The sequence below is a fragment of the Sapajus apella genome, unplaced genomic scaffold, assembly GCF_009761245.1.
Source record: "Sapajus apella isolate SASKATOON/1434 unplaced genomic scaffold, GSC_monkey_1.0 scaffold25, whole genome shotgun sequence".
Classification (NCBI taxonomy): domain Eukaryota; kingdom Metazoa; phylum Chordata; class Mammalia; order Primates; family Cebidae; genus Sapajus; species Sapajus apella.
The window spans coordinates 19,260,788-19,282,577 of record NW_022436965.1 but is presented as its reverse complement, the minus strand read 5'-3'; the positions used below and the strand labels follow the sequence as shown (position 1 = coordinate 19,282,577).

The window sequence follows — 21,790 nt, the reverse complement described above, 5'->3', positions numbered from 1 at the left end:
AAGCTAAGCATCTGAACTTTCTAAAAATATAATCTACTCTGTTGATACAAACTGACATTATTTCATTTCCTACCTAGTTTTAAATGGAAGAACATACAAGTTAGTCAAATTCATAAAATGTTGGCCTTTTGTTTCTATTTGTCTCTGTATCTTCTTAAATGTCTTTCCAGTAAATCGGGACATCAAATGTTTTATGCTAATGTCTATTCTGTTGCATCTTCTCAGAGAACATTCATGATTCAGCACATAAGAATGACACCTTCCTTCCAATTTTGAAATTGGCTGAATCTCAATATATTAATATTTTGTGAAACTCAACCAACTTCTTGCTAGTACTATCAGGAAAGAAACTGGTCCAAATTAACAAACTTGATTTTACCTCTCAGCTCTAGAGCATAGCAACATTAGTTAATTCCATCATCAGAAGGTTCCAGAAACAAATTCTACCAGATAAAATGGTACTAGAGCAAAGGAGATAAGATACCTGAGAGAAACCAGATTGATTTTCAAATTTGGTTTCCCTCACTGAAGAAATTCCAGAGTGCATTTTAATATATAGCACCTCTACTGCCATGATCGAGACTATCTTGGGGTCTTACATTTTTGTCAACTGACATTTTTCAATTTGCAAATGTGGAAAAATGCTCCCAGAGACATGATCATCATCCCCATATCTTATGACAGCAGTGCTCTAGGTTGTTCTCACCCAAGAATTTTGATGTGTTAATTACGGTCACGGGTAAACTCTGTTTACTCAAAACAGATAGCAAGATTTTAATGTCTATTAGCAGCTTCCTGAATATTTTAAGTTTAGGGAAATCTTATTCTTATTTTGCTCACAGAATTTCAAGAGGAGAGAAACTGCTTCTGCAGAATCGAAGAAGACATCCCAAATAGTTTGGTTCGAGCGAAGTACAGGGATTTGCTTAGTAATAGTCTCCACATCAGGGTGATAAGAGGAGACAAGACCAATGTGAGCATCAACATGTGACCTGTGTATTGTTCAAGGGATGTGAACTATTTCTTTATCAAAAGTCAGACAAAATAGGTGAAGTAAATTGATTGGCTCAGTAGTTCAATGAGGATCCTCAGGATCCTGTAAGATAAAAGGTCCAATGTTACTGCTGAAGGCTATATGCAGTCACATTGCAGACCAGAGGCTTTGCAGTCAGACAGATTTGAGTTTGAATTCTGGCTCCATCACTCACTAATTGAGTGATCTTGGACAAGTCACTCAACTTTCTGAACCTGGAAAGTGGGGTAACACTGACTACCTCAGTGGACTGCTATGGGAATTAAGTGGCATGCGAATGTGAATGCTTAACCCAGGGCCTGGCACACAACAAGAATTGAAAAAATGTCTAATCCAAGGGATTGGAGATGTGACCAAAAGATTTTACAAAAGGTTATGTGTACTAAACAGAGAGTAGTGTGCTATCATTATAAATGAGAGAGCATGACAAGTCCAGAAACTCCAATCACATCTTCTGTTTTTCTAAGTAAAATTATTGATTATTAGTAACCATGTAAATGAAGTTAGGACTAGCATTAAAAAAAACAGATTTAAATAATAACTGAGGATGCTTTTAAGAACAATATGGGTAAAGGATATCAAACTGTATTATCATCTGACAGTGAAGAAGTTTATCAGCTAAAGAAGACAAAAGGAACACTGCACAACATAAACATTCAAGTAGTTCCACTGATGTAAGTTCAAGTATCAGCTGATAATTTTAAATATATGAATTGGTACTTATAATCATGATATGCCATTAATAACCTTTCCTGAAGCATTCAGAAATTTGGTAGCAAATGAGATATCAGGACTTGCCATTCATACAGTTGCTGTGCAAATCATCTCAAACAAGTTGTTATTGCCCGGAGTCTTTCTTTCAGCAATAAAGGTGAAAGTACAGTAGTCTTCAGAGTATTTCTAACTAAGAGTTTCAATATACCCCTTAAGAATTCCTTCATGTGTACTTGGCTGGATAAGTGGAGAATGATACAATAGTCTTCATTGTCTTCTGAAGTCAGTTGTTGCCCATCTTATCTGAAAACTATTTGTTCAATAGATAAGAAACTTGGTTATAATTTTCACATATACATAAGCCAAATCCATATTTTTATTCTTGAAAGGGCTAAAAACATATCTTGGGCTCCCAAAATTTAGTTTATTCTAAACATTTGAGAAACTGCTAACAAGCTGCATGTCTAGAGGGAGGCAACAGAACCTAAGAAGGGAATGTATATAATTTGAATAAAACATGTTCAACATTCAATTTTTTTTAAATATTTAGAAACAAAAAAAATGATAAAGGATTTTCCAAAAGCTACAGAAAGAAAAAGGTTCAGTATAATTTTCTTGACTGGTAAAGGAACCCAGAAAACAAACAGAGCAATTATCACTCCCCATCTCTTCACCTATTTGGTTTTCGCTTTTTGCAAACAGGGCATAAAATAATTTCCAGAGAAATATGAGATTTTGCTTTATCAAAAAAGGGCAGAGGTTACAAAAAGGTTGAAAAGGACCTATAGAAACATACCAGCTGGAGAACTATTTAAACATCACCAGGGACAACATATTCTCCCCATGAGGCATGTTGCAGGAAGGAGATGAATTGTGGTCTTTAATCTCCTCTGTGGTAAATGGAGCCCAAAAAAATCAGATTGTAAACATTGGAATACTAGCTTGAGTGGTTCCACCAAAAGACTTCATTGCAATGACTATATTAGACCTTTGTTGTTATCTGTTCTCTTAGGAGCAATAACTTTAGTTTGGATAAACAAGATTCCTGAAAGGGGATTCACTGCTTTACAGAGCCACTAACCCTACATTCATTTTAAAATAGAAAAATAAATATTGCCCTGAGGATTGTCAGTTTTATGTAAACTTATACATATTACTATTTTTAAAATGACCTTTCACTAATTGAGACTTGTATTGATATGCCCAATTTTACTATAAAAGCAGAGTATTTTTCGTATCATATTAAGAGTATGGTTGCCTTGTGTTATAAGTATATGACTTCAGCACCTTCTATTAGATTTTTATTTCTTTGCTTTATTGTGACATCTGCTCGGGGTGTTTTCAATCTCATTTCTTGGATATGTTTCTTCATCCATGTTAGATTTTTAAATTAAAATATTATTTTACACAAAAGAAAAAATCACTTTCTTTGGGCAAAATGACTGGTCCAAGATCATTTGCACAGCTCGGAACAACTATATAATGGCAAGTCTTGATATTTCATCTGCTATGAAATTTCTAAAGGACTCAGGAAAGTCTTTGTTAATGATAGATTATGGTTATAAGTACAAATTCATATTGTCAAAATTATCAGCTGATACTTGAGCTTACATCAATAGAACCACTGCAGTGTTTATATTATTAATATAATGGGAATGTAGAATGATTCAAATAAAACAACTGAATTGCATCAATGTTAGCCTCCAGGTTATTGTTGAGTGTGTTGTGACAAAAATTGTGCGTTTTGCTAATCTTGGGTCCTGGTTGATAAAACAGTTTAACTAAGGATGACCTTAAGGCCAAGTGGGTGGCAAATAAACAGTTCAGAATCTCAAACAGCAGTGGAGTCTGTTTGCAGAGTTTTGTAGGAGAAATGCTTATGCAACTCAGCCAGTAAACATGTCATATTACCTTGCATAAAAGATATATAAAGACAGTGTTTACTGCTATTGATAAAGCCTCAATGTATATGTGCCAAAGCTAGGACTAGCTGGCTGAAACTGCACAGCAGAGCTGCTCTGCAGATAAAGGACTCAACAAGACAGCTAAGCCAATCCAAAGGCAGGCTAAAATAAGACTATAAAATCAGTCATGGAAAACAGAGAGCTTTTGGATCATCTGCAGCATCTGGGACAGTCTTCCCATCATGTCCAGCTGGGCAACTTTAAACTCCTTTTCTGTATGCAGATGTTTTAGCCCAGTGAACAGCTTATGACTGGGCAAACAAACACTGTGTGAGGTGTACTTAACTCTAGAGATGATTCACTGGGGCTAGGTCCCTACATCAAACTTAGAAGAGTTCTTTAAAAATCAACTGTGTAACTGTGGGCAATTTAAATAAGTCATTGCATTTGTAAGACTGATCACTACTGTTTTTGTCATTTCAATTGCCTTGCAAACCAGGACAAGTTCCCATGTGCTTTTCTAGTAAATGAAGAAAGGAAAAAGACATCAAATATTAGATGTCATTAGAGATTGGATACAGATGAAGGAACAAATTATAATATGGATCTATACCACTAGAACTACTCTTAAATGGAGAAATAATTTGAAAGGACTTATATGGTTAGCTTGGTGAAGAAAATGTAATAGGAGTAGAATCTTCCAAGGCTTTAGTCCAGACTTATTGGCTTCAGGAAAGTGAATTCAGAGAATCATTCTTGGATTTAATAACTTCTAGATTTTCTTTTGAACCTAATGAATTATATCTGGCATTTAAGTCTTCACGTAACGTAAAAGGGACCCAACACTTTTGAGATGGGAGAAACAAGCATTCTATATATTAGTTTGCTCTCAATGAATACAGACTAGAATATTTTGAGACTATATTCAGGATTTTGAGGTCAATTTCTATACCTACTGACATAACTAAGACTAACACCCCATTTTCTCATTTTGTATGATGTTTTGATTTCAGGAATGCAAGTTTTGGTTAACATTTAAGTATCTACAATACTCAAAATACTGATATTTATATATATTAGGAATGATCTTTGTCCAAAAGACAATAATCTCATAGAAATGTGAGTTAACTTCAAAAAGAAATTGAGCTTGTCACCCCAGGTACCGTTTCTTACTAACATACACATAGTTGTTTGAGGATGGAGGTAAACGTTGGTTTTAATGTGTATTTATTTTCTGGAAAAAATAAATAATAGTTTTTATCAGCCTAGAAATTGGTCAAGATCATTATTTTGGTGTTTCAGTTGTAGGCTCTGTTTCTATATAGTACCAGATGTCTATTAGTTCTGAAATAAGGATGCTGATAGTTTGTTTTAACTACAAACTGTATAGAGAGAATATTTGATAAAATCTGAAGAAATATTCAACTATTATTTTAGCTTGAAAAACTGCTTTTCTTAGAGTAACTGACCATATATTTGTCATTCAGATTGATCTGGCTTATTGCTTGGGGGAAGGAGGGAAAGGAAAAGGGAAAGTCTTTGAACAATTTAAAAGTAAATAAATGTCTTAATATATTTAAAAATATAATTGGCAATGTGAAAGTACTGGTGGTAAAATGTAATTCTTTTTTGCTTTTAAAAATTATTTTAATTGACAGATAATTTTATACATTTATGGGGTACAGTGTGATAGTGATACTTCAACATATGTATACAATGTATAATAACCAAATTGAGGTAATTAGCATATCCATCATCTCAAACATGTATCAATTCTTTGTGGTGGGAACATCGAAAATCTTCTCTTCTACTATTTGAAAATATAAATTGTTATGTCACCCTATAGTGCTATGAACTATATTATTCCTATCTAGTTTTTGTATGTTAACCAACCTTTCCCTAATATTCCCAACCCCTTACCCTTCTCCAGCTCTAAGTAATGACTCTTCTACCCCATACTTCTATGAGATCAATTTCTTTAGCCTCTACATATAAGTGAGAATGTGCAGTATTTATCTTTCTATGCCTGGCTTATTTCACTTAACATAATGTCCTCCAAGCTCATTCATGTTACTGCAAATGACACAATTTTGTTCATGTTTATGGCTAAATAGGATTCCATTGTATATACCACATTTTCTTTATCCATTTATCTATTGATGGACACATAGGTTGATTTCATATTTTGCCTATTGTGAATAGTGTTGCAATAAATATGGGAGGGCAGATCTTGTTTTAACATTTGGAATTATTTTCCTTTGGATATATACCCAGTAGTGGTATTATTGGATGGGAAGACATATAAATGACCAACATATATAGGAAAAAATGTTCAGCATCACTAATCATCAGGAAAATATAAATCAAAACCACTGGGAAATACCGACTTATCCCAGTTAGAATGGCTATTATCAAAAAGACAAAAATAACAAATTGGTGAGGATGCAGAGAAAGGAGAACTGTTATGCACAGTTGGCAGGAATGTAACTTAGTACAGCCATTATGAAAAAGTAAGAATAAAATTACCATATGATTCAGCAAAATGTAATTCTTAACATAAAGAGTTGAAATAAATTCTAAACTTAGGACTAATATTAACTATAAAATTAATTTTGGAACACATACACACACAAATATGTATATGTATACACACACACACACAGAGTCAGGAGTTACTTAGCAATGGGGATACATTCTGAGAAACATGTCATTAGATGGCTTTGTTGTTTTGTGAACATCACAGAGAGGATTTAAACATAATAGTATAGCTTACTACACACTTAGGCTATATGATATACCCTATTGCTTTTAGGCTATAAAAGTGTACAATATGTGACTGTATTGAATACTGTAGGCAACTGTAACACAATGGTAATTATTTGTATATCTAAGTATGTCTAAACATAGGATTGTAAAAAATCTGGTATTATAATCTCATGAGTGCACTATCGTATATGTAGTCTGTACTTGACTGAAACGTCGTTATGTGGTGCATGACTATATATACACGTATGTATCATGGATACCAAAGCACCTAAAATTCAAAGCCACAAAGTAACCTTATCATTTTACTAACAGTTTTTGAACAGGAGAATGGGCAATCTTAGTAACATAAGTTTAAAAATATTGTGAACAATCTGAAGTAGTCAGAGTCACTACAAAATAAAATGCATCAGAGCAATAAAGAAACTTTAATGACAAAAAGGTTGCCTACTGATAGTCAAGCAACCCAGAATCCACATTTGAAATATAAAGTATAATATCTGGGCCTCCTGGTACTGAAAAGTAGAGACTCTCTGGCTGAATTTCATATTGCTGAAGCTCATGACACAGTAGGCACTTATTAAGTATTTGTTGGCCAGGCGCGGTGGCTCACACCTATAATCCCAGCACTTTGAGAGGCCGAGGCGGGTGGAACACGAGGTCAAGAGATCGAGACCATCCTGGTCAACATGGTGAAACCCCGTCTCTACTAAAAATACAAAAATTAGCTGGACATGGTGGCGCGCGCCTGTAGTCCCAGCTACTCGGGAGGCTGAGGCAGGAGAATTGCTTGAACCCAGGAGGCGGAGGTTGCGGTGAGCCAAGATTGCGCCATTGCACTCCAGCCTGGGTAACAAGAGCGAAACTCCATCTCAAAAAAATAAAAAAATAAATAAAATAAGTATTTGTTGAATGAATTATATGAGTCTGAACATTCCACAAACTAGGCATACTTGGGCCAGTTGGTACTGACTCCACTGCTATCACAATCTTACATCAGTTTCAAGTGTTAATGTCTGTTGTCTTAGATGAGTCTACAGAGAAGAGAGCTCTTGGTAGCATTAAAAATGTGGAATTAGTCTTTCAGAGCCCAGTCAGAAGGTAAGCAATGAACTGGGAGGAAAGGGAAGAGATAAGGAAATGTATTACAAATGAAATATATACATCATATTTATGAGAACACATAGGCTAGTTTATAGCCACAACCATTATCCAAGTAAAGGGGGTACTATTTTATTCATCATTATAAAGAACTCTAGTGGTTCCCATCATACATCAGCATTGATATGATTTGATAAATGTCTAAGGATGGATTTTTCTTACACATACATGGATACTGGGTAAGGTAAAGCATACATAAATCAGAATCCAATACAAAATCCTACTCATAAAAGAAAAATTTCCAACAGTCTGAAAAGCACTTTTGTGTTTGAACTATACCTATTCAAAATATGCCATCTTGTTTTTATATGAATGGGACTGGCAATAGGAGAAATAATGACAAATTTGTCTCCAATGGAAATAGAATCCTCCATCCTCCCCAGTCTGTCTTCTGTTCCCTTGGCTTCTAAGAGGCTCCAAGAGAAGCTGCAGCATTAGGATGCCACTGGTGGTGGTGACTGCTCTTGGCGACATCTTCACCCTGAAGTGCCTGTCTGTCTAGTGGTAGAAATAAGGGTCTCTGCAGCCCAACCAGCCACTTCTATGCTGCCACTCAGTCTCCAGTGTTCATTACCGAGGCCAGATGAGGGCAAAGCCTTCCATTCCTCTCCTCATTCCCCTCCCCCAGCTGAGCATGGAATAGACATTAAGTAAGGCCTCCTTCTCGGAGAGCATTTCCCCCACTTGAGCATTCTCTCACAAGCCCCCTTTGTTCCCTGCCCTCCGCCCCATCTACATGCTGCAGCAGCAGTTGCCCAGATGTTCTCTATCAAAGCCTGAGCCATGCCAGCAAACTTTGGCACGCATGAAAGTGCACTGAGTACTGGCCCTCCAGAAATACCTTTTCCCCCTTGATTTCTGCAAATATTTTTAAATGTTAATGGGTTCCACTCACCCACAACCTAGGGGGAGGTTGCAGAACAGGACTCTGTGTGTCCAGCAAATTAGCAGCCTGAGGACACTGCTTGGCGCCTATGTTCTGTCCCACCCTCGGGGCATTGGCTAGGGTTCTCCAACCTTGAACTGTAGAGGCCAGTTTGCCAGCACATAGCTTTCCAGTGACAGAGGTTAGATAGATCGTTGACAGGAAAGTTGCTTTAAGCTACAAAAAAAAAAAAACAAATAACAAAAAACAAAAAAACCAGACCTAAGCTGGCTCTAAAGTTTCTGAGAGTAAGAGAGATTAGTACCACTGAAATAAGATTTTGAAATGTTTATTTTCTCTTCTTAACTCATCCTCTCTCATACTCCTCTTCTTTTTTCTTCTGTTTAAAAATATACACTTTTCCTGGTTCAGTACATAGGCACAAATTAATTTGACCTATGCTTTGGTATTTTGTATATCGTGTCCCTTTTAAAGCCCGTATATAACAGAAAATGGTTCATTAACAAAAGCCTTGGTACAAATTTCAATAAAATGTAAATTAGAATATTTTAGATGGAAGTGGGAAAGTGGTATGTATTTGGAGAGAAAAGGAGAAGGGTAGATGACATGCTTTTCCAGGAGAGACTTAATTGTCTTACTTGCAATATGACAGTTGTTTTAGGGCCTGGCTAGAAGCCAGGTAAAAGATAATGTAAGGCCACCTGCTATGGGCTGAATGTGTCCATGCCCACCCCACATACCCCCGCCAAAACTCATATGTTGTAACCCTAGTGCTCAGTGTGATAGGATTTGGAGAGGGGGGCCTTTGGGAGTAATAGATCATGAGATTAGTGCTCTTATAAGAAGAGACAGAAGACAGGAGATTCTCTCTCTTTCTCTCTGCCATGTGAGTACACTAGAAGACAGCCATCTGTAAACCAGGAAGAGGGCCCTTGTTAAGATGCCAACCATACAAGCACCCTGATCTTAAGTCTTTCAACCTTCAGAACTATGAGAATAAAAGCTTGTTATTCAAGCCACCCAAGCTATAGTATTTTGTTTCAGTAGCCTGAAGAGACTAAGATACTACCCTTAAAGAATTCTTTGTATTTAATTCTGTTTTCACTCTGAAAACAAATTGTTTAGGGTATATTGATCTCTCAGGCCTCGGAGGGTTTCTCCATAGCTAAAGCTCCATCTTTTGCTTACAAAGTTATAATGCTTGAAGTAGGTAGGCCATATGTCTTGCCCCTGCCCATGCTTTGAACTTTGTTCAAAGAAGGGTGGTCATTACTTTTTTGTGAAGTAAAAATGAACCCTCAAAACTCAATAACAAGAAGACATACTAAACAGCATAAAAATGGGAAAAAATATTTGAATAGACAAGTCACCAAAGAAATGATACAGATGGCAAATAAGGACATGAAAAGATGTTCAACATCAGATGCCATTAGGAGAGTGCAAATTAAAATCACAATGAGATACCACTATATACATATTAAATGCCTCAATTTCTTTTTAATGATAATACCAAGTGCTGGCAAAGATGTGGAGCAACTGGAACTCTCATATATTACTGGTGGGAATTCAAAACTACAGGAACAGTAATCAAATTAGTGGTTCCTAGGGGCTGGGATTGGGGAAAAATGTTAATAGTTGTTTATATTCTGTGTGCTGGCAATACAGGTTCATGTTTTGTTTCCTGTATTTCTGTTTATTTTTTAAAATTTCCTCCAAATAAAATTTTTTTAATGAAGAAATATATACACTGTGCTAGATAATCTCCATTTGCCCTTCCAGATAAATTCACTATCTTTCTTTTTTTCTGTTTTGTGCCCTGCAAGGCTCTTCCTGTTGGGTTAGGCTAGTGGGAGGCACTAGCAGGAGTGAGTGGCTGGGAAGAGAAAAAGGATGGGGTATTTATTCCTCCGGCTCCCTCCCTCAGGCAACAGGATGACAGTGGCTGACTTTCTCTACAGAGGGCCACAGCTCCTGTCAAGGAATCTTCTACAACTACAACTTTAGCAGACAACAGCCATCAAGTTCTTGGATTCTGGTTACCACTTCCTTTCCTCATTCCTGTGGCTTTGGTGATCATGGCTCCTAGCAGTTGCTATCATTCCTTGTTAATTTCCTTTAACATAGCTCATGCCTTTGTAAATGGTCCCTTCATTAAATTTTTCTCAATTATCTAATTTGAGTGTGTTTCTTTTTATGTTACATGCTAATACCTTGCTAACTCTAGGTGCTCCATAATTTGAATCAAAAAGATCTTTCTTTTGGAATCTTTAACAAAAGCTCATCAAATTAAAAAGTTGAAATTAATTCCCCGACTAAAAGGATATGCCATGAACTGTAGCACATAATTATCTATCTATCCATCCATTTTAGCGTTAGGTAGCCAGACAAAGCTGTTGCTACTTACATACCTGGACTGCAGTATTTGACCATTCTGTTTGGCCACAGAATTATAATAATCGATCAGTGCTATATATATAAAAATATATATATATATTTTTAATGGCAAAACATGCATTGTACTCTAAATATGTTGAGTATATTGTTCACTAAATTTCACAATATAACCTTTATTATCACTTACAAAATAAACTTTTCCTATGCTTAAGTACTTTAAAAAAACAAAACAAAACAAAACAAAACAAAAAACATGACACTGCATATCATTCCTCCCCTCTGTTTTGGTTTTGAAAAGATTCAGAGCAAAAATTATGATCCAGCTCTAGAAAGTATATAAGACCTGGAAAGACAGTGTTTGTGTACTACCCGCCTTCTCTGCTATGTATTCTTTTTCCTAGTCTTATTTTCCCTTAAATTATGTTTCTTTGTTTTCATATATATAATATAGTTGCACACATATACATATATATTTACGTGTGTGTATGTGTACATATATATATCTGCATATGTATTTTTAAGGCACCTTAAATTCTTTCTGGCCTAGGCAGCAATATAAAGAGTACAAATTTATAGTTTCTTGACAGATGATTTCTATTAACTAAAAGCAAGAATACAGTTTAGCTACATTACTATTTAATCTCCATTTTATTAATGTAATCTAAAGATTATCTGGCCCAGAACTGTTCTAACTTTAAAATTTGTGCACTTTACAAACTGTCCGCCCCTCTGAATATAAGTAACAGGTTCACTATGTCTGTTGTCCACATATGCTGAAAGAATCTTACATAATTTCAATTACTGTAAAGAATATTAAAATATCTGAAATGATTGGCTAACTGTAGTAATGACTAGCTTTCTTCAAAAAATATATTTGAGGCATAAGAATGTATTGACTAACAACACAAACCCTTTAGTCAGACTGTCTGGGTTAACCCAATTACTAGATGTGGTAATTTGGACAAGTTACTCAAATTCTTTGTCCCTCAGTTTTCTCATCTGAAAAATGGAAAAGATAGTAAGAAAGTTGTGCAGATTCGATGAGATAACACATAAGAACAGAAATTGTCAAAATAAATATTAGCTACAATTATAGTAATAAAATACTTTTCCTGGAAAACATCTTTCCTAGAACTATCATAAAAATGATGACAATTTTCAAGGATCCAACTCAAAGCTCATTCAGAGCAAAGTAATGGTAAAAATTCTTTATGAATAACAAGCAACATAAATAAAAAGTCACCGCTTAAATTTTTTCTATTTATGTTCATTTTGTCAAGCCACTAATTCTACAGCTACTTAAGTTTACGACTAGGCATTTGTTCAAAATGCTCCATTAGATAAGGTGACTAAATCCTGTCAAAACTTTACCAGGAGGTTTATGCCCAGAGTAATGGTATAAGTCCATCTTACCTAGTTAAACCAGTTTTTTCCCTGTTAAACTTGGGCCTTTATAACTGATTGCTTCCATGTTGCATGTTTAACAAATATAAAGTCATTCCTCTTCCGTAGTCTCCTGGAGCTGGTTGATGCCATTGGCATCAGCTGGTAAGGGGTGATTGTATATATCTTTTCTTAACTCCGTTATTCATATTTACACTATGGAAATCAACAATCAGGTTTTTTGTTTTCTTTCTGGAGAGCCCTTTATTAAACATTATCAGCATGTCACTGCCTCTAGTCTAAAACAACCAGCCTTCGCAAAGTCTCAGAGTTACAATACACACAATAACTTTTATAATTGTAGCATGCATCAAGAGCAAGTATTAGAGGCTATCCTGATTTGCGTTTATCAAAGAAAGGTGGTATTTTAAAAAACAACAAGAGGGGGGTGGATCACAAGGTCAAGAGATGGAGACCATCCTGGTGAACATGGTGAAACCCCGTCTCTACTAAAAATACTAAAAATTAGCTGGGCGTGGTGGCGTGTGCCTGTAATCCCAGCTACTCAGGAGGTTGAGGCAGGAGAATTACCTGAACCCAGGAGGCGGAGGTTGTAGTGAGCTGAGATCGTGCCATTGCACTCCAGCCTGGGTAACAAGAGCGAAACTCCATCTCAAAAAAAAAACAATGGAGTTTCTATCTGGAATATTCATATTTGTGAATCTAGCTTTTTGTTCTAGTTTAAAATGTGAGCATAAATCTTTTCAGTCGTAATAGTAACTACTGTCACGATGCTGTTTGATGATTCCTTTTATCAAATTAACTTGAAAATATTGATACATGATGTAAGTACCCTTAGAAATTCAGTCTAATTTATTCAAGTTTAACTACAGAACATTTTATTTTGTTCTGGAAATTCTATAAAGGCATTCTGCCAAAAGCATTAAATATTTGATTTTACTTGTTAAGATTTGTAGGAACTCCTTTAAATTTATTATAAAAAATAACAGCTACAGCAACACATTTTCCCCTTTCATTAAGGTAGTGAAAAAAAGAGCTTTAAGAGCTTTTCCATAAAAATGCTCTAAAATATTCCATTAAAATTAAAAGGCAACTGCCATATCACACGTGGTCAGATTTAACTATTCAAAGTTATTTTAGGTATATCAGCCCCCAAAGACCAAACTACCTGAGAGTCCAGCTGTGTTCAAAGTAGATATGGATCTACAGAATTCAACCTCTACAGTGGGATAGGACTGGTACAAAGAGTTGTTAGACCAGAGAAGAAAAGAAGAATTCTGAGTCAATATTAGTATTCTACTCCCTGAAAAGCCTCACTTGATTGTAAGATTATTGTTAAGGAAACAATCATCCCATGATGATCAGGGAGAAATCTATGATAGAGCAAGGAGCTTAGAACAAAAGCCCAATTCCAATAGTAATAGCCATGTGATCCCATGCCAGTAATGGTAAATTGAGAATCTTAGTATCAAGTAATTTTCTAATTGTGAGAAACAATTGCATTTCAGTTGAGATCTTAAACTCTCATCATTACAAAAAGTATCTTTAAAATGCTACAACCATATGCATGTTTGTTGTTAACTATTATACTCCTGGTATGGTTCTCCTTGCCTGGTTTTGTTTTATAACAATATTTATGCATTTTAAATATGGTTCAAACATTAGTGGCCACAAGGATACGTAACTCTATGCATAAGTAACTTATTAACGTATTTCTTAGGGTGGTCTGTTATACATATATTTAATTAGCTTTGGAATCAGATCTTTAAATATTTGTTTTAATGTCCCAAATATCAACAAATAAAAGTACCCTACATTTTTCAAGAATTTATTATCGATTTTGTGCTTAAATCTATTATCTTTTACCAGTATCCTTGTTAGGATCACCCACAACCCCAACAAACTGACATATGGTACTTTTCACCTGAGTACCAGATGCTGATGTCTCTGGAATCTTGTTTTTTGATATAAAAAAGAGTTATTTAAAAAAAGGTAAACTAATAACCAGATTTTTTTAAAAAATATGGACATAATAAGACAGTAACAAAATTAAAAAAAAAAAAAAGAAGACTTGCCAATAATTAACATTTTACTTTTTGAACCAGTGTTAGACACAGGATGTGAGAGCAGGAATATTTTTGTTTTATTTGCTTTGTTTGTTTACAGTCAAGTAAGAAGTACAGGGCTTGAAACTATACATACCTGGGATATAATTCTGACTCCTCCATTTACTTATTTGCTTGACCCTGAGAAAGTCACTCAGCTTCAAGTAACATCTGTTTCATCAGACTTCTTTTCAGGCCCATCAAATACTGAGAAAACAAAAATAATAGACATAACTTTCATGACCTTATTTACACAAAAACAGTGCCAATACTTAAAAAAAGACAATAGTAACTAACATTGGATTAGGCCATTGCCTTTCCATGGAATATCCCTGTTTAAGAACTTCTCAACCTTTGCTTTAGAATGATTTCTTACTGTTATATCCGGCTATAATGTTAATCCTAAAAGTGAAGGATTTCTTCAAATTCACACACATCATCACTACTTGCTTACAGGCTAGTGGCCACTGGCTTTTCTTCTACCTAAACGAAGGAAGGAGCCATTTCTAGTCTACTTGCCTACTCATTTACTGTGAGCTCAACTCTGTTACTTGGAAAGCTGCCATACATTTATGAGAGCATAAGGTATATTAGATGATTGTCATCCTTCTCTTGTTCCTTCCAACCCCACCAAATGCCCTAGCAAGGTTGCCGCACCTGGACACTGAATTCCCTGCAGAGACCCTTGTTACCAAAATTGTGGAAAACTTGGACTGAGTTCAGAGAAGAGCTACTAAAATGGTTAAATGACTGAGGGGGCCAATTTATAAGGAACTCAGAAATGTTTGGTTAAGTGGTAATTACCCTAAAAAAGGTGTGGTGACGGGCATTAAGTTTAAATTCTAAGCCATACTTGGCAAGAGGCCTCCTTTCAGGCAGCCTCCACATTCAGAAATACTCTAAAGAAGGAGTAGAATCTTACTTTTGCTTGAGCCTCCAACTCCTTCATAGGCTGCTTGGGTGGTATTCACACTCAAGTGTAGTAACCTCTATAAACAAGCACAGAAAGCAACACCACTAATGCAGAAAGCTCATTTAAAACGACTGCAGAATTCTTAAAGGAAAGTTTTCTCAGCAATTAGGAAGAACAAGCCTTGGCTGTGAAAAGCCAGTCCCTACATCCCAGTTAAGCACCTATCACACCCCACACAGCCAGTATCTGCTTGATGGGTGGTGTCATTTAATAAGAACTGCGAGCTGAGTCCAAAGTATACAGGTCTGTCTAAAATACACTGCTGGGACTATTGATTCCATTTACCTGACAAGGGTTTCTACTTGACCAAAGAGGAAAACCTAAGAACAGCTATAATAGTTAAGAAAGCGGAATGAGAAAATTTCTTATAACAGCATTTTCCAAAATGTCTTCCAGGTGATGTCAGTATGCATTATACAAATTAAAAAAGAAAAGAACCTAAAAGCTGGAATAAATGAAGTTAAACCTTGTACGTTTACGATGTGTTTGTTTTTGCTAACAGTAAAACCCCTCAGAGCCATTAATATGCCAAAGCCTACTGTGTCTCGCTAAGAAGAGTAGAGTGTATACTATTTCCTAAATCTAGATTAAGCATGGAGTACTTTATTCTGTAAGCACAGGACCTTTGTATTCACAGCCTCTTCCATAATACCTTTTACAATGCTGATATTCAGTAAATGAGCAATGAAAATGAATGAGTCAGTCTAGGCTAGAATCCAGGTCTTAAATCCCAATCTACTCCTCTTTCCACCACATTCATATTCTAGTTACTCTTTACTTACAGTGAATCTTTCCACTCTATATAAATGGAATTAAATTTGTTAACCAGAAGCAGACTGATCTGAAGCTACTAAAGCTCAAGCTTGCGGGCTTCTCATTGGGCTTTCAAGTCCCAAGAACTAAGGGTGTATTTACAGTGCTGCATTTACCTTTTACTTAAGGAGGCATCACAAAACTATAGCCTTCATGTTCTGCACAACCAGCTGCTACCATATAAAATGAAAATAAGTTTTTACCAAATGTATAAGTTGTCATTGAGATGACTGAACTGAAATTATTTATGATACTATGGATGAAAATACACTTTCAATTACTCTGGGCTCATCTTTAAGAGATTTCATCTGTGTAGCTGAAATGTAGATTCAAATAAGAAATAATTCTGAGTCCATTGTTTCTATACTCTTCATAATTATGATAACTTCAACCATCTCACTTCATTTTTTTTTTTTTTTTTTTGGAAAAGGAATCTCACTCAGTCGCCTAGGCTGGAGTGCAGTGGCATGATCTCGGCTCACTACAACCTCCACCTCCCAGGTTCAAGCAATTCTCCTGCCTCAGCTTCCCAAGTAGCTGGTACTACAGGCATGCACTACCATGCCTGTCTAATTTTTGTATTTTTAGTAGACACAGGGTTTTGCCGTGTTGCAGGCTGATCTCAAACTCCTGACCTCAGGTGATCATCTGCCTTGGCCTCCCAAAGTGCTGGGATTACAGGCATGAGTCACCGTGCCTGATCCATCTCACTTCTTATATGTCTCTTAAGGTGTTTATCACTTCTACTATTCCGTTGTTTTTTTAAATAAGCACTTTGCCCAAAATAATCTTTCTTCCAATCTCCCTACCCTTCAGTATATTAAGACTATAAATACCCACTATGAAAACATCACATTGTAAATATTTCTATAGTTGGAATTCTTTCTGAAGACCACCAGAAGCTTCCGAATCATTTTTTTTTTCTATGTAGTAGGGACTGACATTTTTAAACCTGAATCTATAGTGGCGCAATCTGGTGTTTTACTTCAATTCTTTAAGAATTTCACGTATATTGACCTTGTCTTTTGAAATATCCTGTTGGCTGCCCGCGATAAAGTAATTTCCAGCCTAATCTTCATCTTATCTGCTATCCAGTTGACATTAAGGCTTCAAAATCATATCTCATTATTTAATACAAATGAAAAACATTTTATTCCAGAACATTAAGTCAATAACATTAACAGACTGACCTTTGTAATTCATTTTTATCATGATTGATAAACCAGTTTAAGCTTTCACTATACATACCCAAAGCTTTGCAGATTCCTTCTAGACTATTCATAATTTAACAAGATATTCTAACAACCAAAAGGTTGTGTCTTAGAGCAAATCAGGGTTTTACTTCCTCATTTTTCACATCAAAAATTACAAAATTACAAAACTGAGCACAAAGGCTGTAAGTTTTACCTGCCTCTCTTTCCTTCCCCAAGTCAGTGACTATGAAAATATGCTGAGCCTAAAATAGCAGTTGTGTACTGCCAGGTTAGCCTTAGTCATTTCCAAGCCAAAGGGGAATTGACAGATACCCCCTTTACAAGTCTAGTGTTTGTAAATATCAAATGCAGTGACTTCATTCAGTCAATTATTTCTGGAGAAAGCTGGCAGAATAATGTGGTAATTAAACTGAGGACTGATGGAAACTATTAAACAGGAGAGCTATTTTGCCTGGCAGTTCTAGTTAATGCTTTTTATGTGTTTTCATTTTTTAAAAATGCTCAAAATACTAGTGCACTTACGAATTGCCTCTTCATTGTAACACCTATTTAAAATTTCCAGTGAAGACAGTATAAGTAAAAGAAAGGATAAACTCAATTTTCTAGTATCTTCTTAGCGTCGGTATGATTTCCTTATTTTAAGTATGACAAATTCTGAAATCAAAACTCAACTGTATTCAAATATAAGTAGAACATACCCGTATCCCAAAGCCAGGCGCAATATAGTCAAGACTCAATTGCCTGGGTGCTGGGTATTCACGTCATACTGAATATGCTAACTACAGCGTATGTTTGCCCAGTCTAGTCTAGTCTTCCTTAGGCTCCTCCAGCTGGCCACCAGCTTGATTCATTCATCCATCCATTCACTCATTCATTCAACAATATTAAGCCACCATCTCAGGCACTGTTTCTAGTTACCTGTAATGCAGCAGTAAACAAAAGTACTTTCCCACATATCTCTCCTGGCTGCCTAATAGTTAGGCACTCAAGGACAAACAAAAGTTCTAACAAGAACAAATTGGAATCTAAAAGCTAATGGAAAGACCTCTGAATGCTTCCAGAAGGAAAAAGGCAAGGTATTAAATTACTTATAGCTCTTCATTTTTAAGTGATTTACTTATAAATAACCACCATATTTCCCAGTTTTTGATGAATGGATACAAAGGTTTAAATAAGGGAAACTTTTAGGCCATTGGTAACAGTCTGAGCAATGGATTAAGAGAAGTTGGCAAAAATTTAGAACAACTTAGGAAAACAAGCCAGAAAATTTCAAGGTAGAGTAAAACTGAAAGAGTTAATAATTAAAAACAGCTTCTGCTATACTTCATAAATATTTCTCATTTTTGATTGTTAGAATAGATGATATTTCTATCATACATTTAATAGTACATGACAGATAAATAACCATACCAAATAAATAAGCATATTCTTTTGAAAATGTAAATATTATGGGGATGTGGAGTTAAGGACCATTGGACATTCACATTCTGTTCATGTTAGCTACAAAAAATTTAATGAAATGTTTGTCACAGTTCTCAGCAAACTTCAAAGTAATAAGAAAGTAGACAGTAGTAATTAAAATTGTAGATTCTGAAGTTATACTGCTCAAGTATTCAAGAGCTAGTATTTGAATTCTAGCTCTACTACTACCAAGCTGTGAAAGCTTAGAAAACACACTTAATCTCTTGGTGCCTCCGTTTCCTCACCTATGAAATGGAATAATAGTTGAAATCTATGCTGGGACTTGCCCTTTTGACCAAAACTAAATAAGTAACAGGGACTGCATGTATGCTGCCTTCTAAAACAACCCAAAATAAACAAATAGAATGACAATAGTTCTCAAGACACTACTGGATATCAGGCAACCAAGGACAGTGATCTCTAAGAGATGAGAAAAAAAAAATGAGGCAAGACCTGTGATTACCCCAGTTGACTACCTTGAGAGTCCTCAGGCCACAGTATGTGGCGAGGAAGGGATCGGATAAATCCTAGAGAACTCCTACATGAGGAGGCGACGCTCAGACTGCAAGAAGAACAAGGAAACCAGAATTTGCATGATGAGGTATCAGAAAGGAGTGAGCAGCATAGAATAATAATCATGGAGACTAGCAGAAGGTGATCAGCACATGTAAGTGAGAAAACTACACGAGCCAGCTTCTATAGTTTGAATGTCTGTCCCCTCCAAAATGCATGTTAAAATTTAATTGCCAATGTAACGGTATTGGAAGGTAGAGCCTTTAAGAGGTGATTAGGTCACAAAGGCTCCAACTGCATGGGTGGGTTTAATCCCTTTATAAAAGCCATCCAGGAGTGGGTTCTCCCTTGCTTGGCCCTTCCACTCTTCTGCTATGTGAGGAACAGTGTTCCTCCACTTCAAAAGATGTCACCTTCAAGAGCCACCTTGGAAGTGAACACCAGGCCATTACCAACACCAAACCTGTTGGCACCTTGACCTTGTACTTCCCAGCCTCCAGAACTGTGAAATAAATTTCTATTATTTATAAATTACCCAGTCTATAGAATTCTGATATACCAGCACAGAATCAGATAAAACGCCAGGGAAAGAACTATGCGAAAACACCAGATCAGGCATAGTGCCTGTTTCCACCAATCAGACTGGAAATCTTCCCTATTTCCAGAGCATTTGGTCCAGTATTTAGAAGATTCTTGCCTTAGTAGCAGGAAATAATTAGTCCTTAACTAACTATTGAATAATTAGTCTTTGACTAACCATTGCTCTCATTGTCACAAATTATAAAATCAAGACTGAAAAAGACAAGACTATTTTTTTTCCTTTAGTTAAAATTTATTTATTATACTTTAAGTTCTGGGGTACATGTGTAGATTGTGCAGGTTTGTTACATAGGTATACACATGCCATGATGGTGGTTTGCTGCATCCAATGCCCCGTCATCTACATTGGGAATTTCTCCTAATGCTATCCCTACCCAAACCCCTCACCCCTGCTATTCCTCCCCTAGCCCCTCACCCCCCAGGCCCTGGTGTGTGATGTTCCCCTCCCTACCCCCATGTGTTCTCATTGTTCAACACCCACTTATGAGGGAACACACAGTATTTGGTTTTCTGTTCTTGTGACAATTTGCTGAGAATAATGGTTTCCAGATTCATCCATATCCCTGCAAAGGACATGAACTCATCCTTTTTTATGGCTGCATAGTATTCCATGGTATATATGTGTCACATTTGCTTTATCCAGTCTATCACTGATGGACATTTGGGTTGGTTCTAAGTCTTTGCTATTGTGAACAGTGCTGCATGAAACATACGTGTGCATGTGTCTTTATAACAGAATCATTTATAACCCTTTGGGTATATACTCAGTAATGGGATTGCTGGGTCAAATGGTATTTCTATTTCTAAATCCTTAAGGAATCACCACATTGTCTTCCACAATAGTTGAATTAATTCACACTTCCACCAACAGTGTAAAAGCATTCCTATTTCTCCACATCCTCTCCAGCATCTGTTGTCTCCAGATTTTTTAATGATCACCATTCTAACTGGCATGAGGTGGTATCTCAATGTGGTTTTGATTTGCATTCTCTAATGACCAATGATGATGAGCATTTTTTCATATGTTTGTTGGCCTCATATATGTCTTCTTTTGAAAAGTGTATGTTCATATACTTTGCCCGCTTTTTCATAGGGTTGTTTTTTTCTTATAAAATTGTTTAAGTTCTCTGTAGATTCTGGATATTAGCCCTTTGTCAGATGGGTAGATTGCACAAATTTTGTCCCATTCTGTTGATTGCCAGTTCACTCTATTGATAGTTTCTTTTGCTGTGCAGAAGCTCTTAAGTTTAATTAGATCCCATTTGTCTATTTTGGCTTTTGTTGCCATTGTTTTTGGTGTACTGGTCATGAAGTCCTTGCCCACGCCTATGTCCTGAATGGTATTGCCTATGTTTTCTTCCCAGAGTTTTTATGGTGTTAGGCCTCATGTTTAAATCTTTAATCCATCTAGGGTTAATATTTGTATAAGGTGTAAGGAAGGGATCCAGTTTCAGCTTTGGCTGAAACTTGGTAGGATATGGCTACCCAGTTTTCCCAACATTTATTAAACAGGGAATCCTTTCCCAGTTGCTTATTTTGGTCTAGTTTGTCAAAGATCAGATGGTTGTAGTTGTGTGGCATTCTGTCTAAGGCCTCTGTTCTATTTCATTGGTCTATATCTCTGTGTTGGTACCAGTAACTGCTATTTTGAGTACAGTAGCCTTGTAATACAGTTTGAAGTCAGGTAGCATGATGCCTCCAGCTTTGTTTTGTTTTTTTGTTTTTTGCTTAGGATTGTCTTGGCTATGTGGGCTCTTTTTTGGTTCCATCTGAAGTTTAAGGTATTTTTTTCCAATTCTGTGAAGAAAGTCATTGGCAGCTTGATGGGAACAGCACTGAATCTATTTGTAGA

The 21,790-nt window shown here is 36.1% G+C and overlaps 1 long non-coding RNA gene across 10 annotated transcripts in view; it reads right to left on the bottom strand.

Annotated features, from left to right (window-relative positions):
* The window catches only part of LOC116560157, a 325,176-nt gene that overhangs the window by 292,410 nt on the left and 10,976 nt on the right, over positions 1–21,790 (bottom strand). For 8 of the 10 annotated variants that reach the window (XR_004272822.1, XR_004272831.1, XR_004272821.1 and 5 more), the window contains one exon: positions 14,462–14,571. This is a non-coding gene — a long non-coding RNA (uncharacterized LOC116560157). Of the gene's footprint in view, positions 1–8,470; positions 8,678–14,461; positions 14,572–17,557; positions 20,103–21,790 lie in introns of those variants that run through there. The other 2 variants (XR_004272824.1, XR_004272828.1) reach the window with 2 other exon arrangements.